Raw genomic sequence first — 27,757 nt, forward strand, 5'->3', positions numbered from 1 at the left:
TCTGTCTCTCGTGTGGTGTCTTTGATATAAATATTTGCTTTCCTCGTTGTGTTTCGCTGCGTACAAAATTAGCTCCAGTGTTTAGAAAAGCTGTTGTTAGTGTCGCACTAATTTCAGGCTAACTATTATATGACCAAGGGTCCTTTGTATAAGCTTCTAAGACCTGCATGCCAGGTGACGGCGGAGGGTAGGGGGGTATCTGTTGCTGCAACAGTCAGCGTCATCTCTTCGGCGGACGTGGTTGCTGAGACGTGCGCCTGTTGCAATCTTTTCTTTGGCATCTGTGTCCATAAACTCCCTTCTGCCTGCGCGCAGCAGTGATAGGGGCCCAGTTGGAGCGCGCACTGTCCTCCTCTTTATTCCTTAGATCTGAGCTGCACAGGAGCAGCAGCGCCGTCGGCCCGCTGCTGAGTGGGTTCGAATCCCACTCAAACCTATACCTTTCCGCGTGTGTTTTAGTTGCTCGAGGTTTCTCGTGGTGTGAACAGACGGACGGACGGACAAAAATCTGCCTACAAAGAAAGGGGAGGTGCAGCCATTACATGCAGTAAAGGAACAAACGAAAAAAGCCCCCTTCGCTGGTGTATGTGTGCGGATGCATGTGTGCCTGAATTTTCTGGATCGCACATTTACGCGTTCCGCCCCTTAGATGTCATACCTTAATAATGGTAGCGTAAATAATGAAATACCACACCCCTGCTTTGGTAAGTGCCATTTTCGGTAAGGACGCTGCATGCGTGCACGCGTCTACGCATGGTTATCGGTCTCACTAGAGTTTTTTGCATTTGAAAAGAGTCGCCCTGGACTTTTTGATGTAAAATGAGATACTTGGCACGCATGTGTAAGAGGTTTGGTGCGCAGCGATTCAATACATTGTTAACTGCCCACGCCTTTGGGCTCAAAAACAATAATATCTCCACTGCTATTGCTTTTCGAGTTCTGTGCTTAGTAGAATGTGATCGTCTTGTGAGTAATGAATCAGATTTCTTGTTTGTGGCGTATTTCCGTTTTTTTTCCCTCTCTCTTTGCATGAGTACATGATCAGCCGATACTCGCGCGGAACAATGTTATCGATAGCACATTGTTTGCCTCGCGCCTTGGCTTTTTGTTCTTCTTAAGCAGCCCTTTATCACGCTATACAGATACTTTGCAACGCTTTTGCATTACCTCGTTTTTGCTGGCGCGCTGAGACCCTGCGCGTACTTGAAATGATCATTTCAGTATTGCGTCTGTGAGTCGCGACTTACTTGAGCCCGCCTGGTTTTCATTATCGTTGCTTAATTTCGCGTCGCCTGTTCGCCGAAAATAAACGTGGCCTCATCTTATCTGTCCTCGCGGCAAAGCTTATCTTGCATAAGGCCTTCCTCTCTTCTGTGCTATTGTTTGCTCTTGGTTTCCGTTAATCATCCTAATGCCATATACTGAAACCACCCGGCCCCATTGTGCTCGTCATGTTATATACACGCTCCCTGCACCTGCAGGGAGGAGCGCGCTCATAATTCTTTTTCCTTTGCCGCGAGTCGTTTCATAAGGTCTGCAGACGCTGGCAGGCTCATCTATCGACTCCACTCCGACGGGAGAGGCGATGAAGGGATCCCCCCTTCCCCCCCGCTTCTTTTTTTCTTCCTTTAGGTTATTAAGGCCAGCCCGGCTTTCTCTTTTATTCTTATTTTGTTTGCCTCCCTTCTTTCTCTCTTCCCGTTTCCATGGGCCGATTGTCGTAATTTGCAGGCTTTGTGAGCCGGGGTTAGTTCGTCCTTCGCAGTGATATATTGAATGTGCGGGCAATGGCGGGAAATGAAAAGAGGTCGACTAATTTCCTTCGCCTATTGCTTCGCTCGTCTCTTTCATTTCCGTTTCTCCTTCGGTGACCTTTTCTGTCATACTTTATTTCTGTCCACTTTCCCTCTGCGTCTTGGTTGTTTTATTTTATTGTTATTTATCCTTCTTGTCCAGGAAGCGAGCTATAGCTCTGACGCTACCAGCGAAGATTCTATCCTTAGCACTCCAATTCCAGAGCACGAGACGGTTTTAGTTCGCTTTAGCAGAGGCAGACACGTTGTTTTCAAAAGTTTTAACTGCAGTCCTGCACACTAAACGTTCCGTTTGGCGTGCCAATAACTTCGGCCTGCGGTAAGGAAAGGTTAGGCGTACAGTATAGATTGTATATTTAACTAAAGACTGTCATTTAATTTTGCAGTGATAGCAAGTGTCGGGGACATTCTTCCCCCACACGTGCGGATAGTGTGCGGAAAGCGTAGATAACACGTGTGTGTCTTTGTGTGTGTGTGTGTGTGGGGGGGGGGGGGGGGTTCTGAGTGCATGCACGCAGCCCAAAAACTCACTGGTGGCATTAAAACAGAGAAAAGAAACCTGCAGCTCATTTTAACGAAGTTTTAAAATGTATCGTGCATGAGGAAGCACCACTTTACGCACCTTTTATGGGAAAACTTTTTTCGAGGTGTTTTGTGTCGGTTATGATGGATTCACACGACGGACCGAATCGCAGATCTCGAGGATGAACCGCGCATCACGTGGCCTGACGTCACGGATTCAGGCCGGCCAAATCGTGTCCGCGGATGACGCAGGTGGAGAAAGGAGGGCGCTTTTTCGCTTTGCGATCTGCTGTTTTCATCCGTCGTGTGAATGCTTCAGCAGACAGATGGCCTGCTGACTTGACATGACGTCACGGATTCGTTCGTGACCTAGCCCGTCGCGTGAATCCGCTTTTAGGGTCCTGCGAAGAGGTGAAAGTCGCTTACCACCACTTTGCAGGCCTTACCGCTCATCTCATCATTGTTGGTATTCAAGCAGCTGCGATTTTCGCCAGCGCGGTTGACTTTCCAGTGGCGTGTTGTCATGCTGCACTTTATTTTTCTTTCTTCTCGCGCGTCTTCCGACTGAATGCGCTTTCCGGATGGAATGGACGTAACGCCAGCTGCCGCATTGTGCACCGTAGCTGCAATTGGCGTGGAGTCAGTGCCATGAGATTTGTAGGACTGCTTTTGTTGGTGGCTGATTCATAATATCCCACCCCAGCGATTTGCTGAGAGAGAATGAATGGTCCTGTTGTCTATCAACTTGCATTTGGCTGTCCTGGCGATCCTTAGAGGGCCGTGTGACCGCTCTGTGAGCTGCTGCTGTATAACGCCGAAATGCACCGGCATGGGCATGGAATGCTTCTTTCGCAGCGATGACTGTCGGTGTCTGACTTCTCCGGGTCTTGGCCGATGCTCAGGCAGAAAAACCTGGCCACACGTGTGAAAGGTATCCGCTAAGCTTATGTTTTAATCAACCTTGGGAGCTGGGACGAAGTTGGCCCCGTTGCATTTATAGTGAGTTTTAGTGGAGGCCTGTCTGCCTGACAAACCTTGCGATTTTTTTCCGAAATGAGTTCTCTTTAAAAAACAAAAAAGAAAAAGAAAAAAGAAAGGAACTGGAGAAGAAGCATTCGAATATTAGATGATTTGTTTCACTACGCGGTAAAAATTAAGAGTACTGAATTTTTTGGAATAATAAAAGGCGTTGTCGACGTTAGTCCGGCTGCAGATCGAGGTGCCGACCAACCGCTAAGTGGCTGCTTATTTCGTCAAGTATTGCTGACGTCTACCCTTTGGGATAACGTGATAACTTTTTTTTCTTCCACTAGCCAACCTTGGCTTGTGACATCGAATAGAGCAGTAAGAACTGACGCTCGCGGGTTTTAGCAGAGGTATGGTACCTTGCGTGCGTAGGAGGCTTGAAAATTCAGTTCGTTTGCGGATGCACTGTTTCGTGAAGCTTCGCTGACAGCTTAACATTCTGACATAACCTCCGGGGAACATCCTGTGTGAGCGAGAGAAAAAGAAAAAAGGAGACAGACTCCGCTGCTGTTTCATTTTGACGTCTTCAGCGTTTCCGCTCCGTTTTTGTGGGTCGCTTTTATCGCTTTTAAGCTCACAACTGCTGGCATTGACTTTTCGTGGCTGGTGGTCCTGGGAGACCATTTACCGCGTGCTGTCAAAGACGTTGCTCGACGAACGTACAAAGAGTCGCATTGCAGCCTTTGTTAGATTGCGCGCTGCGTTCAGGTTGAAGTTACTACATCCGCTTTTACTTCGGTTCTTCCTGTGTCCTGCGATGCTGCCAAAAGAGGGGGAGGGTATATGAGCCTTTCTTGTTTTCATTTTGCTTCTCGCGAACAAAGCAGCCTGGGTGTTCTTGAACGCGTTACCATTTATTCAGCTTTTTTGTTTGCTCACATTCTATTGCTGGAAACCGGCGATCGTGCTTTTCGCGAGGTGGGGAGTGCGTCTTAATGTCCCCTTTTCTTTTGCTCTTGATTTTACCCTGTCCATTTGCGAAGAAGTCGTGAGCGTCTCTCCAGCGAGAGGAGAGAGAATGCCCTTGCGTCTGGCCAGTGCGAGGAATTCCTGGGGTTTCTGAGATACACCGCGCTGTGTTTTATTTCTCGAGGCGCCTTCGTCGCTGCTTTTTTGCCGCCGACTTGGGCGCGGTGCTTTCGCGTCCCGTGTAGGTGCCTCGGAAAGCAGTTTTTATTTAGCGGGTGACGTTCTCCGCATTCCGCTTTTTTTTTCTTTTTTTTTTAGACGTAACAGGGCGTCTGCGTTTGTATTTCGGTGCCTCTGAGCGTTGTCGATGTCCGGCGGCATTATAGTCGCGCTGAAGTGAAAACTTATTGCGGCATCTGGGTTATGTATGCAATGCATGTCGAAAACATGGCTAAATTTTTACGTCCCGCCTCTTTGCACGTATCTCGCGGCGTTATTGCAAACAGTGCAGGTTTTCGTGTCTGTCTTGTCCGCTCCTTTCGTTCCTAAATTTGCACCTTCTTCTTAGCGGTCTTTTGAAATTCCGCCGAAGCAAAAAAAAAGAGGGGGGGGGGGGGGGGGGACAGTAAATGCCCACTTCAACGCCCGCATTCCGTCCACGAATGGTTCCCTGTTTATCATCAGTGGATCTGCCGCAGTGTTCCCCCCTGCTGCTGAAGAGGAGTTTGCCGGTTCCATCCCGGCCGCGGTGACCTCATTTAGATGGATGCGAAATGCAAAAACCCCCGTGTCCTTAGATTTCAGTGCACGTTAAAGATGTTCGTGAGCTAGCATCATTAACGATTCTTTTAAAACAGTGATTCTGTTTCTATTCATTCGTTTCCCTTTTTTTTTTGCCATTGTCCAGCCTCGTTAGTCATGCCGGGGCCAGCGAATGACAGAGCTTAGCCGTGACGACACAGGCCGCGGGGAGTAATGGAGGATGAGCAAAAGAGTGAATTATAGTCGGATACAACTTAAGTATCTAGTGAAGCTCCGCCCACATTCAGGACCGCCGTACAGAATTCCTCCATGACAAAAGAAAAAGTTAAAACTTCTCTTGTCACCAAAACAAGAAACTAATCACGAGAAAAAAAGGAATACGATCTAGAGTTTTGATACGTGGCTTGTTTAATAAAGTAAAACATTAAAAAGCGGTTTTCGTTTACTTTTATGACTGGCCAGCGGAGTAATACAGTACTCCGCGGACCGCGTCCCAGTGTTAACAACTGCTGTTTTTAAAAAGTTGTATCCTACTGTAGGAGAGCAGTCGTTACTAAGCACGTGGTCGAAGTGATCTAGTCATCCAATGCGACATGCCTCATAATTTCGGTGCAGCTTTGGTACGCAGAATTATACTAATAATTTTGTTAAGTTACTATTTGCACCTGTCGCAGCGATTTGAAACTATGGCAAAGCGTTTGAATGCCCGGAAGCCGTTGTCGCCGGCAGCAGCCACGACGAGCAGTCGCACGGAGGGCCGCGCCGGCACTCTTTGTGGCAAGCTTAGCTTTTCCAGCTTATTCATTTTTTAATGAACTGCGGCAGAAATTATGTTTCTAATCAGCATCGTTCCAAAAGGTACGGCCAAAGTTGTAACCACCTGCGTAAATCGCGAAACCGAAACTAAAAGTTTTACATCGAAATAGTTCCCAAATTTTTGCAGCATTTGTTATTTCTTCTACCTTTCTTTTCAGCTTAGGCTAGCCATAGTTGTTTCTTACTATCAGTGCCTATTTTTGTTTGTATTTAATAACTTAAACGTGGGCCACCTAGGTCACATGACCGTGTGACTCCATCACAACCTGCCCAGCTGTTAATCGGTCGCCTGGGAAGATGAGCCTGGGTCTCACGAGCCCGACCGGTGACTTGGTTTGAAACAGACACCTGCCGGGGCAGTGGCGCATCGCTTAACCGCTGCACCACTGCACCAGAAGGGTATACGAGGACTCCCAGCGATCTACGAATAGGAAGTAGAGAATGACCATTTCCGCATGTATGGGCATTAATCCTTCAACGCTATCGCGTCTTGCCTTTAATGCCCCCTCCAGTTTTTTTTTTTTTGTTTTTTTTTGAAGCACATCGGAATCACAACCTAGTGTGCACAGACTGAAACCTTGCCCTACAGGTGCCCAACAGCGTATCTGTAAGTCTTCCTGGCGGTCTACTGATGCCGCAAAAACACGAGAGGAAAAAGAAACGACCTGCCTCACGAGCAATAGCAAGAAAAGCGAGGCTAAGGAGGAGCTGCGCTAAAATATGGTTTATTTTGTAACGTTTCTGGACATTGCTTTATGACATTTGAAGTCATTTCCGGCCCTTTTTGTTTTCCTCGAAACTCGCTTTTTGTTACCACTCCTTCTTAGTAAACATGCCTAACTTCATTCCTGTAAAATAATTTTAATGATACTATATATACTTATCTCCTCTGTATCTGCTTGTGCAGTGAACCAAAAGTAGTAAAATTGTGCAATAATCCTTTTTATTTCTGCGTTTTTTTTTCTCATAAGGCACGTACATGAAAACCATTGTTTTTGGTCATTCGAATATGATGCAATGACAATTCATGACATAGCTATTTTGGTTCGTAGCACAGCTCAGGTCTTTATGCGTATGACTTCGAAAGCAATGTGCCTTGTGATGAACTAAATTAAAGTTATGATTGCTGGGGTCAAATGCATATTTCGCTCATTTAAAAAAAAAACACTATAAGAAAATTTGTTTCGTCTGTTTCAACATTTTTATTAAGATAGAACTTTATGTTTTTTAAGATAGACCAATGATTTGCTGTTTGTATCTGTTATTAAATTTTTTTTGCCGAAAAGTCATCTCGTTCCTTAAGCGCAGCTAGTAGACAGCTGTTCGAGCCGAAAGGTTAACCCGAGGACTTAACTTAGTAAGTCTAGTTATATGGAAGCAACATCTCTAACCCAAATGCAACATAAGTTTTTATTATTAACTTTATTATGAAGGTCGGCAAGCGTTGACAGTGGACGCTTTTAACCTTTCAAAAGTCATAGCAGAAGCCTCATACTGAAAGTTAGAATTAGCAACAGAAGTACCTTTGTAGAGCGGGAGTGCTCATTAGTATTCAACCAAGTGCAGCCATACGGTTACCAAGAAAAGATATACAGCTTCCACAGAAACTTAGTAGTTCAACTGTCCAACAGAGCGGTCACTGTGTACCGACTAAGCTAACCAGGATGTCTAACAGATGGCAGTGCGAAAGCGAATTTATCAACAACTAAGGCTAGTGAGTAATTGCTCCCTCATTACAAATCTACTCTACCTGAGGGGGTTCCCCTAAGCATTGAATTAACACGGTTTCCACTTCAAGAGTAGTCGACCAACTCGTTCTCGCCCTGCCAAATGCTAAGCATCCTGGTTAGCTTAGTTGGTAGAGCGACTGTCCCGGTCTGGCGGTATCCGTAGTTCTATTCTTGGACGAGCAGGAATTTTTCTTCAACTGCGAAGTTTCTATGCGAGCTGTGTAGCTTTTTTGGTAGCCGTTAGGCTGTGCTTGGGTAGATGGTAATGAGTAATTGCTCCCCATTGCAAATCTACTCCGCTTTGGGGGATTCCCCTAAACACTGAACTAAAAGTTAATTCACGGCCGTTCTCTTTGTTATTACTTCAGAGGCCTCTGGTGCCTATCGACGATTCTGGGGGTGACCAAAATTAACACTTAAACCCATAACGCCCAGACAACAAAAATTTTGGGCAAGAGTTCTGAACTTTCCGCATGCGTCAATACTGGCCTCTAATTTGCGGAAGTGCGAAAAGCTGGTAGATTTATTTATTAAATTAAATGTGTCATTAAGATAACAAAATTAGACTAATTTCTGGAACCATAAAAACTCGAACACGTCCTCGGGTACGCAATAAATCAGTGGAAAATTCGGAATCATTCCTTGGCCCACTGATGACGAAGTGCGTCCATTGAAAGCTTAGGGTGTTGTGTCGCGAGCGTTAGCCTCTCCAGGGAGGGATATTTTAGCGAGCCTTCTCTCTGCATCGCTGGCAACTGACACTTTGAGTTTAATTGTTTTCAATAGTATACTCAGAAGCGCCATTTTATGCAATGCTCCGAGGATTTGCATATTGTGCTTTTGCAAACAGAAATGAAAACTTTACTGTTATTTGCACATTATCTGTCGCATTACAATGACTGTCTGACATATTTTCTGATTTGTCTCTAGCAGCCCCTTTGTCTGTGGTTTCTGTGAACAGAAATATAGTGTTCAACGGAGAAACTTTTCTGTACGTTGCAAGCTGTGCTTAGTGCGGTTTTGTTTCAACGAATGGCTGGCTTTGTGTTCTCGGTCTTGGCGCATGTTTTATACATGTGACGCTAGAGGCTCGAACTTGTTTTGGCTAGGTTATAATTCATTTCTCTGATCTCATTGCCGGGTGGGCTCGGTTCATGGCTCAGAGACGTGATTGTGTTTGCTTAGCTGGGCCGTTTTATGTGCACCTTGCTTTTGGATGCGTGCCGAGCGGACATTTAGAATGTAGTTTCATTTAAAGCAAGGTTATTTCTTCTTTTAACAACAGCCTTGCCTGTGGCGGCGGAGAGCCGACGAGCTGAGAATCTATATAATGGAACCAATAGACTGCCCCACGGAAGTGTTGAGCGCGCCATGAATATATGCACACAACCTTCCTTTAATCGCTGAACTTGAATAATTACAGCCCGCGTCCTTGCAGCGGCTGTTCTCCCTCGGAAGAGACTGCTCGTCAAGGCCTCGCGCGGCCTTGCTCACGTTTTGCGACGCGTGTGTTTGTGCCCTTGGAAGATGGCGAAGTTTCAAACTGGACGCGTAAAAAAAGCAAAAAAAAAAAGGAACCCGTATTGGTCGCATGCTCAGGGACGCTGGCTAATGAGCGCCTCCTCGATGTTGTTGCGACTCGCAGAACGAGTGCAGGGACCGCACCCGACATGCGCAGGGTGCACGTTGCCTGTACGTGTGTACGGTCTGACGGGGTGCCGTCTCACTATTCGTTACGTTGCGCTCGGAGCGGGCGCGAATCTGTGGCATTCTCATATACCTGAGACAAACTCCAGCGGACGATGGATGCGTGTATGCCCTTTTGGGCCACGGAGTCCAAAGGGCTCAGTATATGGTGTGGGTTTGGGCTAGTTGGTAAACCATACTTGACACAAGCGCGCAGAAAAAAACACGGACGAGTGAAGCGCTTGTCTGACGTATTCAATTGTCCGTGTGGTTTATGAGTGCCAAGTAAGATCAGCGGGCGTTGCTTTTTTTTTTTACTGTTCTTCACCGGAAGCGTTCTTAGCTTGTGTGCCCTCTGTAATGCCACTGAGACGCGCCCACGGTGGTGAGGGGGGTCGCGACGAGACCTCAGATTTGTCTTAATCGATTTTTTTGTTTTCGTTTTCAGGTGAGTGGGGAGCGCCGGCCCGACGCTGCCTTGGAAAAATCGGAGGTAGGACCTTTCTTTCGGCCTGCCCATATGTTCTGATTCCCAGGCACCTCGCGACCAAGGCGCCACAACTGAACTAGGCTTTTTCTGGCCGCTGACACCGTTGTCTTCGTTGTTGTCCGTGGAGAAGACAGCATCGGCAGTGCGGCTACACATCACAGGAAGAGGCGGGATTTCTTCTGCAGATTAGCTTAATCTGGAGCTCCGTTTTTATGAATGTGACGAGTGCTCACCCTGAGGCGACGACAGCCGCTTTTTGGACGACCGACGATGATCAGCGACGACGCAGCCCTTGATGTGCCTGTTCCGGCTATGGTGCTCTTGCGGCATTCCATGTCTGTCGGCGGTGCTACAGTGATGACGGCACGCCCCGTTTACGCCGGAACACACCACCATCAGCCGGCACTGCGTACATTACGCTAGGCCTTTGCGGTGCGGTGCACAACTGATTCTTATTAATGGAACAGCAAAATAAAGGCAAATTACTGCCTTTGTACTGAATTTCTGGCTGACCTGAGTAGTCTTTTTAGTTCCTACTTGAAGACGTTACAGGCCCGCTGGCTTCAGTTCGTGAAGCAGCTGTGGAGTGGCTTTCTGTTGGACGGTGGGGCCACCGTACAAGTGTCTTCGCTTCCGACAACCTTCTGGTGTCCAGCCTGACATGGTCCCGGCTGTCTACGGCCTTTCTTTCGTCCACCTTATTTCTCTGTGCGGAAAGATAGAACCAACTTGCCTTTATTTTGCTGATATTACGCGTGTCCATTGTCGGAAGTTGTTGCTCCTAGAAGTGTTGATATCAGCGACGTGTATATGCGAGCGCGTATTGGGTCGTCTTGTATTGCGCCTCCACTTTTGCTCGCGGAACGGCGGCTGTGACTTCATGAGAGCCCAACCTGGATACGTGGAGTCGTCTGTGTCGCAGAAATTTTGTTTCTAATGCAGCTACTGAAACAGACGAGAAGCCCGAGTGAGCCGCCTCCTTCACGGTCCCACAAGCTGCCAGGCAGGCTGGAAACATGCACGTCCTTCCATCCTTGTGGATGACGCCTTCGTTTTTGGATCGGAAGCCTCCTGCGTAGGCGAGGAATTTGAGGCGACACCTCTATTGAAACCAAGTCGAAGTGTCACTGAAGAGGCGACGTCCTTTTCTCTATATACTATTCGCGGGGAGGAAGGGTGCCACCTGCTTCTTCGCTGACGAGCGACAACAGAGGACAGACACCAGTCAGCATGTGACCGCGACGGGCTGATGGCTACGATGGCGACGGGCAACGAAGGAAACGGCGGCACCGTGGCCCGTTGGACCGAGCGGCGTATAGTAGCGACAATGCCACAGGGTGTCCCCTTGCTCCCCTTGACAGATACCACAAGTGGAAGCACCCACCCCGGCAATATGACGCTGCTGCGGAAACAATGGTGTAGCCCGCCAGTGTGGCGACAGCTGCCCCCTCCCGGGTGACCGATCTTCGACCGCAACGTGGCATTTCTGCGACGAATTCTGCCTCTGCGTCAAAAGAGTGGCTTGGATGTGTCTAGTGACGTCTTTTGATGTGGGTAGTGAACGACGCTATGGGAGCAGACATGTGATTGGGTCTTACTGATATAATGCTGGACGATGCGTGTTGCCTTGCTTCTCTCGTCATGCTGTAAATATGTAAAAATAGTTCTTCCTTCGAAGCTCCCCTCAGCTCCTCATCAAACGACGGCACCCCTTCTATCCGGGGAACCACGGCCCTCGACCTGGCGGAGAATGGATCCAGGCCTAGCAAGGTCCCCACTTCTTACGTCATCAATCCCCATTCAACAATTTATTTATTTATTTATTTATTTATTTATTTATTTATTTATTTATTTATTTATTTATTTATTTATTTATTTATTTATTTATTACATGCATCGCCTTTTTCAGGAATTATAACGGGTGATATGCTAGTCACGACCCACTACAAACCCCCTGTTCTTGCAGGTAGGGCTTGCCCTGCCAGCTGATAAATGTGGACTGGAGATAAAAAGCTAAAAGACCCAAAAAATTCTGTACAGACACTCCTGTAGCGTTCTGGAAAACTATTACTCCTAAATCGTCTATGCTATCTTCGACGCACTTAAGCAAGCCTGCGTGGGGTAGTGAATAGTAAAGATCTTCAATATCGATTGAGAAGGCTTGAAAGCCCTTGTCAGGTTGTGTGTTAAGGAAGCCTATTACTTCTTCCGAATTCTTTATATGGTACGGATCCTTGATTGTTAACAGGTTTAGTTTCTCCTGTAAAAATAAGGCGATTGACTTGTGCCAAGTGTCATTCTCTGAAATGATTACCCTTAGAGGGACGTCCGGTTTGTGCGTTTTCGAATTAAAAAAACCTCGAGGTGATTTCGCTTGCTACTTTCTATCGCTTTCGCTACCCCATAAAGACTTAGCTTCTTACAGAACTTTTTTGCTTGAGTTTTGAGCCTATACAGTGACTGGTTTGGCTGACAGTTAAAGAGCTTAGAAATGGCCTCGTTAGCTTTGTCACTGAACATAGATTTCGGAAAAACGGCAAACCCGCCTTCCTTATCCGCCGGCACAACACACAGGGAATATTCCAATAAGTAACCAGCAATATTTCCCAAAGAAATCTGCGGCTGGGCCATGCTTACATCGGTACAGGACGTCTACTCCTTCAGCGGTGCACTGGTCCGCCTGGTCCTCGGCAGCTAGCCGAGACACTTGACGTACGAAGGTTAGCAGCTCTTGCGGCGATTTCTTTGTTTCCAGGCCTGGGGTGCGGCCTGATCTCGGTGACCAATCCGACAACACACTCCCTCCCCAGAACAGGATTTGGCCACCCTGCTGTAGCGCTTGGCCACAACCTCCTAATGAACAAACCAATTAATCCTCGGCCCTCAGTACCATGCGGCTGCGGAGCAACTAACCAAGGCGGCGGTCAGACCTGTGACGCAGCGGAGGGTGCTAAGAATCTCTGACTCCGGACAGGCCGCCATTGGAAACTGAACCTGGCAACGTTTAACGCTAGAGCCTTATCCAGTGAGGCTAGTCTAGCAGTGCTGTTCGAGGAACTAGCGGGTATTAAATGGGATGTCATAGGGCCTAGTGAGGTTAGGAGGACAGATGAGTCGTATACAGTACTAAAGGGCGGGCACGTAGTGTACTATCCTTGATTTGCGTACGGACGAGAACTAGGTGTGAGATTCCTCATCAATCAGGATATAGCTGGCAACGTAGAGGACTTCTATAGTTTTAACGAGCTATCGTAATCAGGCTTAAGAAGTACACGCTGAAGGTGGTCCAGGCCTACGCGCCTACATCCAGCCATGATGAGACCAGGTCGTCGAAAGCTTTTATCAAGACGTGGAATCAGCAATGAGCAAAGTAAAAACACAGCACGCGGTACTAATGGGCGACTTCAATGCGAAGGCATACGCAAGAAGCCGGCAGAAGACCAGGTGGTAGGCGGCTATGGCATAGGAATAGCAAGATGGGGTTATTAGTAGAGTTCGCAGAGAGAAATAATTTACGCATCATGGATACCTTCTTCCACGAATGAGAGGACAGGAAGTGGACGTGGGAGAGTCGCAGTGGTGGGACTAAAATTTAAATAGACTTCATAATATACGCTCACCCTGGCATCGTGCAGGACGTGGAGGTCCTCGGAAAAGTTCGCTGTGGCGACCACAGGATGGTAAAGTCTCGAATTAGGCTAGTCTTGAAGAGGAAACGTAAGAAACTAGCGAAACGGAAGCCCATTAACGAGTTAGCGGCAAGAGGGAAAGTAGAGGAGTTAAGGGTATCGCTGAAGAACAGATATTCGGATTTAACGGAGGACGACAACCTTAATGTCCAAGCAGTCAACGATAATCTCACAGCTCTCGCTACGGAGTGCGCATAGAACTACGCGGTTGGTTCGACAGGGTACCGGCAAGCTCTCTCTGGGGGCGAAATATCTGATCAAGAAACGCCAAAGCATGAAAGAATCAAATTCCATAGACAGAGTAGAGTTGGCATAACTATCAGAGGTAATCAATGAGCTCAAGGTAACCCACATTAGGAAGTTTATATGGAGAGAATCGAGCATGCTCTAAAGAACGGGGGTAGCCTAAAAGCGGTGAAGAGGAAACTAGGCATCGGCAGAAATCATGTGTATGCGTTAAGGTTTATGGTTCATGGGGGTTTAACGTCCCAAAGCTACTCAGGCTATGAGGGTCGCCGTATAGTGAAGGGCGCCGGGCAATTTCGACCACCTGGGGTTCTTCAACGTGCACTGGAATCGCACAGTACACGGGTCTCTAGATTTTCGCCTCCATCAAAATGCGACCGCCGCGGCCGGGATCAAACCCGCTTCTTTCGGGTCAGCAGCGAGCGACCTCAGCGACTTATGCGTTAAGAGACAAAGAGGGCAATATCATTAGCAATATGGATAAGATAGTTAAAGTAGCCGAAGAGTTCTACACAAATCTATACAGTAGCCAATGTAATAGTAGCTAATATAGTGTATACGGTAGCCATGGCAAGCGTAGCAGGTGGCGGCAGAAAGTTAGGTGGGCGGATGGGATTCAGAAGCTTGCGGGGCTACGGTGGCCGTAGCTGGCACAGGACAGGGTTAATTGCAGAGGCGTGGGAGAGGCCTTTGCCTTGCAGTGGGCTGATGATGTTGATGATTATGATGAAGGTGTGCAAAAATTATTGCCTACGGTTTTGAAGCTCCTGCCAGTTCAGTCTAGTTTTGCTTTCTCGCATGCCATGACTCTTATCTCAGTTGCCGGGAACAAGTCCGGGAATGGACGGGTCCTCTACAGTGAAAGGCATCAAGGTGACTACTTGTCGAATGTTTACTTTATTTTATAGGGTTCACAATTCTGTTCCGATGATTGCGCCTTTGGATTTCCTTCGGCTGACATTTTAGATGTCGGTTTTTCACCTCCTAAGTGCGTGACATGTGACAGGACATTTGGAGGCTGCTCCCTTTTCGCCGTTGGATGGCCGCCTCCTGTGGTCGAGAACATGCTTTCCTGACTTTCGTTCCGCCTGGAACGACAAGTGCTATGCTAGGCGGGGTCAGTTTCAAACCATATGGGGCATAGAATTTCTTTCCTTTTCTTTCTCCTTTATGCGCGAACTTGACGTTGCATAACTTGGAATCGTCACTGGCTGCTCGTCAGCCTACAAATGAGTGCGAGCGATGTCGCATGGGGATAGAAAAATAAATATATAACAGATATGTGGAACTCCTCGACGCTTTTAAGAATTTTACAGAGTGGACTGCGACTCGCATAGAAGTGGTCACTTGGTGACAGGGCCTCTCCTTTGCTTAAATCATTTAGAATGGGTGATTAGGTTGGGATACATTGCGTTGTTACCCGTATGAAGTGCTTTAGCGCACATGCTCGCTAGAGATCAGTCAGTCGCTCAGTGACAACTGTTGCGTTCCTTCGCTCCGTCGATACATTGCTCGATCTATAGCCAAGCGCCGCGGTTGATTTGGGCGGCTGTCACATGCGCTGCAGTATGGAAATTTCACTTTGCCTAGGAAAGTAGCTGTCACTGCTCTGGTGTTGCGTCGCTGCTTGAGCCATCGAGGTTTAGGTCGCGAAAAGCAAGAAAGGAAAAAAAAAGGCTTTTTTTTTTTTCCCCGCCTACAGAGTGCCGCCCCTTGTCGGCACCATCTGCAAGGTTGCGGTATCTTCTGCCTCAGATTGGCAGCAGGTCATGCAAAAGCCGCTTCCGAGCAGCTCTTGTTGCTTGCTTGGTCTCCCAGACATGCGATTTCCGATGGGATGGCGTCTCTGGCTTGAATATTTTGTGGTACAGAAGCGAATGTGCCGACGAGATCTAGTGTTGGATGTTGTTGGGCGCTAACGCGTCACTGTAGTTCTGTGCAGCGAGGCGGCAAGTCGTAGCCGTTGCTGATTGTTTTACTCGAGGTCTGTGATCTATGTTTTCGCCTACGTTCAGAGGCGTTCGGACATTTTGCAGCTAGCACACACGACTGCCCGGAGGCATCGACTGTTTATTCCCCTGAATCCTTGCCGCAATTTATACCACTGAATCGCCGTTCTCGTGAAGCCAACCTAAAGGAAGAAGAGAGTTTCACGCGCGTGACTGAGCTGCGTGATTCTGACGTCATTGCGCACAGTGGACGTGCCTAGAAATCGTGTGCGGAAGCAACCAGACGAGGAATTTGACGCGCAGTTTGTGGGCACGATCAACCATTAATTAGCGGCCGCTCAAACATCCCCTCTCTGGTTTTGCAGTATACCAGCCCAAAACTTGGGCGAACCCGGCGTCGGGGCGGGGCTGGGAGGCAGCACTTTCGCGACGATCCACGATCCTACCTCTCCCCATTTTAAACCGAGGCGCCAATCGTCGCGGTGTGACTTGGTAAACACGCTCGGATAATTCATCGAAATTTGTAGTTATACCGCAGCCTGTCTGCCCGCTTGCCCGACGGTGGCGATGGGCGGAGAGCCGCACGATGGCGCGAGATGAGCGGCGTGCAGAGCGGCTGGTTACGGGCGTTGCTCGGGGCAACGATGATGCACAGCCCATGGCGCTGCCGTTATGCACAGTCGAGTGGCTGCAGCAGCGCGTTGCCAGCGCGGAGCCACCTCTCCGTCCGCCAGCGATCGGAGCGAAAACACAACTTGAAATGACTTGACCCAATTCAGGCCTCCTCCCGGTTGCTAGGCGACGGCGGGAACATAATTCACTCTCTTGCATGCCAGAGTCGCCGAGGAAAGATTCCCGGCCAAAGTAGGGCATGGCGACGATATTCGGCGTCCTTTAAAAGGCAAATACACGCGCGCCGGACAGGAGCACGTCTCCTGCCTCGCTTTATTTTTTCCTGCTCTTTGTTTGCTCTGCCTCTGTGATCCCATGGCAACGCGACGAGCCGGACATGCGGAAAAACAAATGCTCCAAGTGATGCCTTCTAGGAAGGGACTTTTCTGCCTGTGCACGTATGCTGGTTCGCCTTTGGCCTATTCTTTCTCCGTCGCGTTTGCCTTTGCGTCGGAATCGCTGTGCGGGCGTCGGCCAGCACCGTTCGAATATTCCGCCACGTTCTCGTCGGCTTGCCGGCTTGCTTTTGTTGTTTTTTCATCGGTGGTTAGTGTTAGAGCATTTTGGCGCTGGCATGTATGCTTGATGGGCACATGCGTGACGCAGACAAAAGAACGAGCAGCGCTGCATCTACTTGCTCTGTTACTACCCGTATAGAAAGCGGGGCTCCTTTTAGCAGTAGGTGTAAACGATTAGCTCGTTTCTCTCTCTGCTTTCTAAGAAACGGGTCGACTGTCAGAAGTCGCACGAGTGGCTGCTCAGGTCACTGCTGAGTGTACATCTAATTCGCCCTGTTATGTTGCGTTAACAAAACTTCGTGCTGGGCTAGTTGGTGGGAGTTGAAACTTGGTTCAGCGCAAAAGACGAACACGAGCGCTCCGTGTGTGTCGTTTCCTTTCTTTGTGTTCGTCTTTTGCGCTGAACCAAGTTTCAATTATGTTGCGTGTTTCAGAGTAGGAGAATGAAAGGAAGAAAGGATACAATCTCGCGCTTCTCATTTGCCCTGCAGGGCTTTCAGTAATTTGTCGTTAAGAGCGAGCTCCTCGCCTGTCTCTTCCCATGTCACTGTCCGCAATGCTGTTTACGCGGAGGGCAAGAGTACATCTTGGCTCCTCGAGCTATGACTTATTTTATTACCAAGTGATGGAAATGAAACAGGTTACACTCATGTGCACGCTTGGAATGCTTTCTTTCTAGGCAGCTGACCACTTTTTGATATACTAGGGCTGCGCCTAAATTCCATGTTGTTGGTTGTCCGACAGTGACAGAACTTCACGACTGTTCCCGTGAACACGCCCTTGCACTTATACGCATTTCTCCCCGCGGTTCTGAAGGTTTGCAAGCCTTTCACAAAGAAATTAAATTACGATTACACCCCTGGTGATGCGAACGAATGACGCTAGTGGTCCGAATTTTGCTTTTGCGGTTTCTACATACGCTTTGAATTCTGCTGCCACGTATGAGTGTGTGACGAACGTGTTTCTCTTTCGGTAGGGTTACAACGAGTTCTTTATGGGGGGGACAAATGACTTGGCACGGACTTGAGCATTTCTTCGTGCAGCGCGTTTGTGGGCAGCGTCCCGATGATGTCAGTCCTCTGTTCGAGCCGCCGCGCTATTGTCGCTCTGGCCTCCCGCATTCGTGCAGCGTTACAGCACGTTCCGCATCGGCGGCGCAACGCGGCTGCTGATGTGCCGCGTCGCCAATGGCCGCTTGATCCTATAACTGCTGCGGCTGCTAATGCGCGGGCGCGCAGGATGCCGTGCATTGGGGCCATTTCAGGATGTTATCTTGACCAGCAGTGCAAGGGTTTTGGCGCATTCTCGTTGCGACCGCGTGGCGTATGCCTGATAACGACGAAGTTACACCGGCTATGAGCACGGGGATGGTCACGTGATCGGGAACGCTGGATGTTGACACCGGTGATTACTTCTTCTGCTAACTGCTATGGGGAAGCGGGGAACTTTGGCTTAATTTAACAGCTGTCGCTGTAAACAAACAAACAAACATGCAAGCAAGCAAACAAACAAGCAAACAAACAAACAAGCAAGCAAACAAACAAGCAAACAAACAAGCAAGCAAGCAAGCAAGCAAACAAACAAACAAACAAAGAAACAAACAAACAAACAAACAAACAAACAAACAAACAAACAATCAATCAATCAAGCAAGCAAACAAACAAGCAAACAAACAAACAAAAACAAACGTTTTTATTGAGGAGGTTGCGCAGTCCCTGGCAGCAGCTATGCCTGCATCACATGTCGGAAAATGCTTCCTTTTAAAGTCTTTCATCATGACATGCGACGAGAAAGTGAAATTCAGACGGTGCGAAGTAAGGCGAATAAGCGGGTGTGGCAATAGTTCAAAGCCGCAGGTGCCGACTGCTTCATGGGAAAGACGCGCTCCGCGGTGGGGTGCGTTGTCCTGGAGGTAAATGACTCCTCGCTCCACCTTTTTCGAGCGTTTCCTCTCAGTGGCGGTATTCGGCACTGAGTGCCTCGCGTTTTTGAGGAAATCGACCGTCCGAATTCCCTCAGAGTTCTAGAAGACGCTGTCGAGGACCTTCCCCACAGGCGCCCACTGTCGGGTCATTTTTGATGCGGAAAGGGCTTCCGTTGCTGCGACTTTTGCTTCGTTTCTAAGAGGAAAAGGGGCCCCACAAACTGCGAAAATACTCACGACGACGTCACACTTGTTTTCTTCTTTTGCGTGATCAAGCCGCCGCGGTGGCTCAGTGGGTATACATGGTGCTCGGCTGCTGACCCGAAACACGCAGGTTCGATCCCCGGCCGCGGCGGTCGCATTTCGATGGAGGCGAAACGGTAGAGACTACGGTGCGACGCCAGTGTGCACGTTGAAGAACCCCAGGTGGTTGAAGTTTTCCAGAGCTCTCCACTGTGGTTTCCTTCATAGCTGAGTCGCTTTGGGACGTTATAAACCCCATAAACCATAAACCATCTTTTGCGTTAGTTGACCTCTGCAATGGTGAAGGCGTAACATTGTGTGAGTGGCTCATGAACTCTGCCAGTATACTTGCTTGTTCACATTGTGGCTTAAAACGCCATGTATACTACGCGTGCATCGGTATGTTTGCCTGCTCGTGCAATTTCAGAAACCGCACCGACCTCAACCGTCCTGCTGCAATGTCCTGTGCAGCACCCATCAGCTGGTCTAATGAAATAAAACTACAAGCATATTACTTAAGACCACTGAAAAGCATTTACGTTAATTCACTGGTTCGAACTTTAACGTATGAAGCAGAGTGCCGCGGAATGAGTTCATATACTGCTGGCCACCTTCACGGCCATCATCAAGGGGCGACGCACTGTCCTCTGCCACGCAGTGTCCGAAGGTAGCAGTTCCTGCGTACGAAAATCGCTAGTTGGAGCGGTACCGATGCGTTTGTTGCATGGTACCGTCGATTACCGTTTGGAAGATGCATGCGCATATCTGCGTCAGGAAACACCCAGCTTTCACCTTGACACAAAGAGCGGAAAAGAGCTACGAGGCCCAGTCTAGGTTAGTCTCGGTTACTTGAGCCAAGAGCAACGGCATATAATAATGAGCGAGTTGGGCGCGATACTCGCGGTGTCGCCCCCGCCAGATCGGCCGCTTCCCTGGGCGGAGCCGCTCACCTGTTGCCGCCTCGGCCGGCGGTCGCAGCCGTCGCCCGAGGGGCGAAAGGAGCACCGTCCGCGTCGGCTCCGCTGACCGAGAGAACGCGGCGCCACTTTCTCGCCGGTGCTTCCGTCCGCGTTCCGGTTCAGGTAATGGGGCGTCCTTCTGGCCGGGATTGTTTCAGCCGCACCGGCGTGTCCCGCGCGCAAGGGGGGGTGGAAGGTCGCCGCGGCAACTGTTACGTGGCCAGCGCGCGCTCTTTTCCCCGGCGGGTTACGCCGCCGCTATTTCCAGCCAGCGGCGGCAGCGTCTGCCCAGCGCGCCACGCCGTCTGCGATCGCCGCCTAATTGTGTGCCACCTATGGCTGCGCGTCTGGCGAGGAGGGGCCTACTCGAGTGAGCTGCCATCGCCACGGGGCGCTGGACCTTTGCCGTGACTCAGTCGAGCACTGCGAGCTCAACTGAAGTAAACAAAACTGAAGTCAACGCGAAGTGTAATTGCCGAGGAATGTTCCAAGCGCGAGGCTTCACATGCCGGAAAGCAAGGCGAACGCAGCCCAAAGAAGGCTATGGTTTGTACCATGCAGTTGCTGTCATACTTATATGGAACTGTGTGGGAACATCACTTTTTTTCCCCAACTCATGACTTCTGTCTGCGTCGCGGCGCTGCTTCGTAGCCATGGCGTGGTCCTGTGTTTAGGTATTTCTGCTGTTGCGAGCTGAGTTGTTATTCTTCGCCGCGTTACAGCGTTTGCTCCCCCCCCCCGCCAAAAAGAAAGAAAGAAGGGGGCGAGGTCACGGAGCAGTATCCGTTGCACAGAGAGGACTTTTGGCTGTCTGATTTTCGTGACTCAGTAATTGGCCTAGCATGTCCGCGCCTTCGCGACGCGAAAAACAATGCGAATGCGACCGCCAAGATTATTCCGCGGTGCTTCTCGACTCTCATTTTGTAAAGGTCTCAGAAGACTTGAACAACTCTTGTGCGTGCAGATGAGTGATCCACGTTGGCGATACGTGTGCGATATACTCTAATACCTTAGCAATCTACGCTTTCTGTAGCCATCTTTCGTTTAACCTCGCCGTTAGGAACATGCGCCATAGTCTCAGGCTGCATCAATCGCTTCTCTTTCTTAGCGTTTTTGCCGCGCTGTTGGCGCAGCTGCAAAGGTAGGGACAGATTAAAGCGACTACCGTCGCGGCGTTGATCTTGCTGCGCATTTTTTTTATGCCGCGCATAAGACACAGTGGACTTCGCCTAGCAGGGGTGCAAAGTATGCTTCCTGTAAAGTTTTTCAGCCAGAGCCTGTCGGCATTTTTCCTTGTCCTTTTGTCGATAAGAATAGTTACCGCATGATGCTGCACCATCTGCTTTGTAGCGTTCTCTAGCTTCTGCGCCACATTTCGCAGAATATAGCAGCGCTGGTTGCGGCATCGCAAGGGCAAGCATGCAAGAGAAAAATGACTAAGGGGGTAGGAAGGTCTCATTGTTCATTTTTGGAACAGCGTACCTTTTATAGTCCCCAGTTCTGATGCCTTTGATGTGTCTGGAGGTTGTATTTTTCTGTGTGTGGACCAATGTTTTTATCTAGTGCACTCATCTGGTTTTCAGTCATGTTGAACGTGTTCGAAATTCGCCTGCTGTTGCTTTCCCTTGTCAACCGGATAATTGAAACACTCGCTCTTGCTGCCGGGGACCGCATTCGTACGCATCCATTCGCCTGTAATGATGGCCTGGATTTAGAGAGTTTTAGCATAGCGCGATTCGGGTCTTCTGCGCCTTGGTATAGGGATGCGCTCGCTCCTGCCGCTTACACCTTTCGCCAACGTCAACACTTTTAGGAGCCACGTTGAAGGCGAATTAAGACTGCGAGCAAGCAAAGCAAAGCCCATGCAGACCTTCGCTTGTGCACTGTGAGGGATGACCTCGCGAGTGAAAACGCCGATAACCAGCACGTGCTCTTGCGCAGGCCGAAACATACAAACATTCATGGACATAACATGTTTGAGGATATGAAGGCCCATACGGACATAGTATAGCAAAATACAGGGATGTAGAAAGCTTTTGTAACGGTCTTTCGTACCGCCTGCAGTCAACTGCAGTGATACGACTTCTCGCTACGGTATATACTTTCCGAGGGTATATACGGATTGAGCGGTTCCTCACTGACCGATACTCGGTTGCGTAACACGCGGACGAGAGGTAAACTGCGCGGCCTAGCACCGTGTTCTATGAGAAGCTTTTTCTGGCGCGCTGACCAAACCAGGAAGCTCGTCCGCCGGCCGGCAAAGTTGAGCCGCCACGGCTTCTGCCAGCCAGCGGCGCGCGAGGGGAGAATGCCTTATTAATGTGGACGCCTCGGGGAAGCGGCGCCCAGGTCCTTCCTTTCTGTCTTTTCTTTTTCTGTTTTCCTTCCCCTTCTCGCGTAGCGAGGAGTTTCGGTTCCACGCCGTCGCTATCGGTGTTCTTGACCTCGTTGGGCATGTCGCTGTACACACCGACAGCGCGGTTGCATCGACAGCGCTCGCCGAATGCGTTTTCTTATTTGCGCGCGTTCTTGTCCCCCTTTACGAGACTAGAGCCGAGAATAAACGTTTACATAGTTTCAACACGCGTCAGGAGCGCGTACAGGAACGGCCTACTTGCAGCGCACGCACGGCGTCGTCCCTTGTTTCGCCGAACACTTGCGCCCCGCGCGAGCCTGCCGGGAACACGCGCCCGCGGCTGCACATGGGGATGCCCGCACCTGCGCGCGCGCCGGGCTTCAGCTGGGGCCGAGGCTGCCTTGCGCAGGGCCCCTTTTTTGTTGTTGTCTGTTTCTGCCTTCCCTGTTTGTGACAGGTGCGAGAGCGACAACGGCAAGCACGTGCTGCCTTTTGGCGCGCGCTAGTAATGAGAAAAGCACGAACAACAGCAACGACAACCATGAAACAGAGCTGCAACAACGGAATTGCGTCTGCCCGGATCGCTATTCGGGCTTGCCACACAGCTTCTGAATTATTAACGAGCGACCTGACTCGGCTGGCACGTGATCATTTGGTGGTGGTGCCGCGACCGCAGGGCACACAGACTTCTGATGATTTGGACGCGCATCGTGCTAATAATGCAGTCGCTGTCGTTAGCGTCCGCCGTGAAGCCGAGGACTTTCAACCAACCGCTGATGTGACGTTACTGCGGACTACAGACGTGGGGGGGGGGGGGGGGGGGGGGGGAGCGCTCGAACCCGTTCAGCTGGTTACGACAAAGCGGGCGCACTAGTCGCCGCCAGTGCGTGCTGAACGCGTCAGATATAAACTTTTTTTTTTGTTTATGTGCCAATGATTTTGGGCCGTAGGTTCGTCCCATAACCAGTTAAGGGCTTGAGTCTGTTCACCCCCGAACACATGCCAGCGCCGTGATTCCGCGAGGATGGCTGGCAGCCCAGCGGCTATCGCGCTCAAGTTATTGACATCACCAGTGAGGCGCACGCATTCGTCCGCAGCCCACGAGCGGCGCACTGCGGAGCAAAGAAAGCAACTTTGACAGCGGCTGCTGTGCTCGCAGTACAGGGATCGCGTCCGCGTTGCTTTACGTAATGATGGCTTCCCTTGCGCACACATACTCTTCCTATCATTTGCAAATGCAGAAAAAAGGAAACTGTACCAGTGGTCGGACGTAGCACTAACTCCGTATGCTAGCGTTTTTCACTAGGTGACCGCTCTCAACCGCAGAGCTGTTAACATTATAACGCCTCTCTCCGGCAGCGTTACAAGGCGGCGCGGCCCTGCTCGACCGCTGAAAACCGTCCCGAGAGAAACGCTCCACAGGGCGCCCAAAGCTGGGCTGCTTGGACAACGGCGCGCAGTGTTCTTCCCGCAGCGATCTACTTTCGACAGAGCGTTCGTATTGACATAGCCGTAGAGCGCGATACCGGTGCACGTCGTTCGATATGTGCGAGAGAGCTCTGCTGCTCGCGGAGACGTGGGAATAGAGAAATAAGTTGCACGAAAACAGAAAGGACAACAAAAAAAGCTCTACGGCGTCGCGTCTTGCGCTCATATTGATTGCGAGACGTTCGGAGAAAACATTTTGATATACGGATTCGTAATAAAAGCCCTTCTCAGAATGTTGGAATACTCAGATAAATAGAAGCGACAAACGCGAGCGGCTGCACAAAGCGAACAAAGAAACGCAGCGGCATAAAGTGGAAAACTACTTCTATTTCCCGCTCTCGCCCTTTCCCGTTTCATTGCTGCGCGGCCTCGGGCTCCTGTTATTCGTCTACCCCCTCGCCGCCGCCTCCTCTCTCTTTCGTCAAATAGTTATGTGCGCAGATAGATATTTCAGCCAGGCACAGCCCGCGATATTGTATCTTTTAAACAGTGCGACCTATGTATTTATGTGCTTTTCTTCCATCTCCGCCCTCGCCCTCCGCTTCCCTCTCCCGGCCGCCGCTAAAACGGAGTTTAAGGTCAATCTCCCTTCTGCTCGCTCTCCGCCCGTCTCCCGGTGAGCGGCCTCCCCCTGGCAGGTGGAAATGGACCGGTCCCGTTCTCTCCCGTTGGAAAAGGAGGAGGACGGACGAGGAGGTTTGTTTCTCTTTCTTTTCGCCTCTCTCCTCCCTCTTCTCTCCGCGCTCTTTCTCCTTTTTGACAATCTGCCGCCCTCCCTCGCTTATTTCTCCTCTGCCGAGTTGCCGAAGCGGTCGTCTGCTGCTCGCTTCGTCCGCGCCGTTTGCACGCTCCGGATTGGCCTCCCATTGACAAGCGGGCGCCGCGCCGTGGATCTGCAAACTGTGTTCTGTTTTCCATGACTCCGCAGCGACTGTGCATGACTCGGGATGAGACATCGTAGGCAGTGACACCACTACCTGTGCTTTCCCGCGTGCTCGTTTGGGCCGCACTTCGCTTTCATCAGAACCGGCCCGGTGCCGTCGTCGTCTTGTCGTACTGTCTACCGTGGCACCGAGGTCACCAACTGGATTTGTGGCTTCTCCTAGGTGACTGATCGCTGCGCGGTGAGTGCCTGATTCAGTTCAATTGTGAAAAATTTTAAATCGTTCGTGTGTGCATGTGTTGGTGTGCGTGTGTGCGCGCTTTGCCTCGCCGCGCACATCCTTGTAGACAGTCTGGTTTAGTCGGAACAGTCTCCTTTGTGGTGACTTGTCCCGGGGCTACAACCAGTAGTGTGCGTCCGTATTCGCCGGCGTTCTCGCTAGCGACTGCCTCGAGTGGCAAACGTGCTCAGCTAACTGTGTCGAACTCGGCCATCGGCGGGATTCGCAGCAATGCTCCCTCACCCCGTGACAGTGCGGATAGATGTTATCGCGGCGCGAAAGCTGTGCGACACGCTGTAACGCTTTGCGATACCGCGTGTCGCACGCACGCCATTCATTACCATCTCGCAGTTAAAAGGCATGTTGCCCTCATGTGCACCGCATGCTCCGATTGGCTTATGGATTTTATCTGTAGCGCTTTATAATAAAGACTTGAACCGTCCAGCTGCTGCTGTCGCTCTCTGCTGGTTGCAATCTTCGAGCGACGCTTCGAAATTTTGCAATCAGCGGAACCTCTTACTATGCACGCGACCCTTAGCCCTTGGCTGTGCTTCCTTCCTTTGGTGTTTCTCTCACACTTCTTGCTCGAATCTGTCCCCATTGTATGCCTGCGGTGTGTTGGAACAGATGGCGTCAGCTCAGTTTTCTGCTGGTGTTAGGCGATTCGCTGTCTTCAGGGCATCGTGAAGCAAAGCGGCGCGCATCGAGTTGAATTCATGCTGACGCCCCGTGAGGGGCAAAACGAGTGCCGGGGCCTCGGCGCATTTGACACACTTTGATGAAACTGGTGACCTCAATAGAGTTTACTAACATTGTTTCTCTTCTCTCGTTTTTCCTTCTCTCTCCCTTCCTCCCTGCGGATCGGGAAAACCTGCTAGCAGGGCTTCAACCACTGACATCTTGACCGAATTCTCTTTTTCCAAACTCTTCTTGTTAGCGGGTATACTCGGCTTTTTCGGGTGTTCTGCGCGCCGGCTTTATTCCTGAATGCAATCATGGGGGAAGGTTTTTGTCGGCGTTGTCGGTTTGGTTGTATGAAGGAGCACAGCTTACAGTCTGCTGATTCTTGTTCTTTTTTTTTATTACTTTACCTGTCCATCGTTCTGTTCCGCAGATTTCTTGATATTAAGACCTCCTTTAACAGTGGTAGGGACTGAATTGCGAAGTGCGTAGCCGTAATAATTTGGCGGTCCTGTGCCTCCAACACGTGGCCTCTGTTCGAATGATCAGCCGCGATAAGTGGCGGCGAACGATGGGGAGACCGATAGGCCCGCATGGCCTCCTCCGTTACCAATTCTGCGTAGCCGGGCGTGTAGGTCGCGAGCGGTGTCGATAGACGAAGCATCCTATTGGCGCCACGCAGGCGGTGACGTCGCAAGACAACGAGGTCCGTTAACTTCATCGGTGAAACCGGTTGCCCGAAAGCTCCGCGTTCTTTCCCACCATTTGTGAGACTTGCCGGCTTTATTATTTTCCCCTGGCAGGCCTCTGTGGGGACAGCGCGTCGGCCATTAACGTGACGTTGCATCAGACGGCGCACGTTTCCCAGTTCTTGCAGCGTCATTCCGCCATGTACGAAATGCTGTCTTGCCCCCTTCCTGCTGTCGAGCACGCGGGGTGGTCGCCCAAACGCGTTGGGAAGCGTCATTAGTGACACTGCTTATTTTGGAGCTGCTAACTGCCTCAGCTTCGCCATTGTTTTTTCTCCATGGGGTACCGTGTAATACGGAGCAGGCATCCCCGGCTGTTAGCCTTTGCTGATACGGGTTCTTTGGTTTGCTTGGTAATGTACGGGGTATCCGACTCGCGTATTGCAAATGCTCCCCTTAACCCTGCTGAGAAAATTCGATGTCACGGAAAAACCGCCAACACTTCTCCTAATCTGGTCGCCAGGATTTGCATCGTTTCAAGATTTGACAAAGGGCAGTGTCTTTTCTGTCCACAGCCGGGAGAATAATGAGTCGTAAATTCATCTAGCACTCGCCTCCGATTCGCTGCTTAGTTGAAAGCCATTTGTCTGTTTTTTCACGGCCCCTGCTTTCCCCCGACAGTGTTTAACAAATTGTGTTAAAGTGATGAGTAGCTTAGCTCGCCGGATGGAACACCCTTATAGATTTTACCACGCTGACTGGGGCACTTGGCACTAATCAGCCGCACAGTATGATGTGAGAGAAATTATTTTGTCATTTTCGTCACCTTTAACGGCCATGGAGAACTTTACTCGATCCGCGAGGCTCAACGTAGCCACGAACGGAAGCAGTGAACGGTAGTTCAAGTTCATTACTTCCGAAGTGGCTCGCAGCCCGCGCGCGGGACTGTAGCGCTGCACCTGGTAGGCTCAGCGATTCATCAGTTTCTCATAGCGAAGTTTATTACCAGCACTAAAACAGTGCCTGAAAAAGCAGAGGCAGAAAGAAGACGAAATGGCTCTCATGTCGCCCAAACCAACCAATCAGAATTTTGGCCAGGTGGTTCTCACGGCTACCAGCAAAGTAGACACTGCCTTGAGAGAGCTGATTGCCCCATTGCTCCAAACCACCCGGCTCACTCGCTTTCCCTCACATTTGGTGCTTACAGGTCCGCCTGTTTCGGGGCTTCATCTCGGCACTGGGTTGTGTGCAGATCTTTTCGAGATTAGCGTCGCCAAGGACACAAACAGGCTCCCTGACTCATAACGAAACGCCGCCAGGACTCTTCCCTATCACCTAACCAAAATGACTCATCTTTGAAAACCTATGCAGCTGATTTCGCTTACAGGGCACCTGTCTCAATAGGGCAGAAATAAGGTAGAAAAC

General features: G+C 50.0%; 1 protein-coding gene across 9 annotated transcripts in view; it reads left to right on the top strand.

The window, feature by feature from the left end:
* Positions 1 to 27,757, top strand: part of LOC149352726 (TOX high mobility group box family member 3-like) — a 387,363-nt gene that overhangs the window by 220,098 nt on the left and 139,508 nt on the right. For 4 of the 9 annotated variants that reach the window (XM_089581932.1, XM_089581935.1, XM_089581936.1 and 1 more), the window contains exon 1: positions 24,552 to 24,923. The exons of 4 other annotated variants lie outside the window; for them this stretch is intronic. The gene's annotated coding sequence lies outside the window, so the exon portion shown is untranslated. Of the gene's footprint in view, positions 1 to 9,734; positions 9,759 to 24,551; positions 24,924 to 27,757 lie in introns of those variants that run through there. One more of the 9 variants, XM_089581941.1, reaches the window with a different exon arrangement.

The sequence above is a fragment of the Amblyomma mixtum genome, chromosome 3 (genome assembly GCF_055824585.1).
Source record: "Amblyomma mixtum isolate Tamu chromosome 3, ASM5582458v1, whole genome shotgun sequence".
NCBI lineage: Eukaryota > Metazoa > Arthropoda > Arachnida > Ixodida > Ixodidae > Amblyomma > Amblyomma mixtum.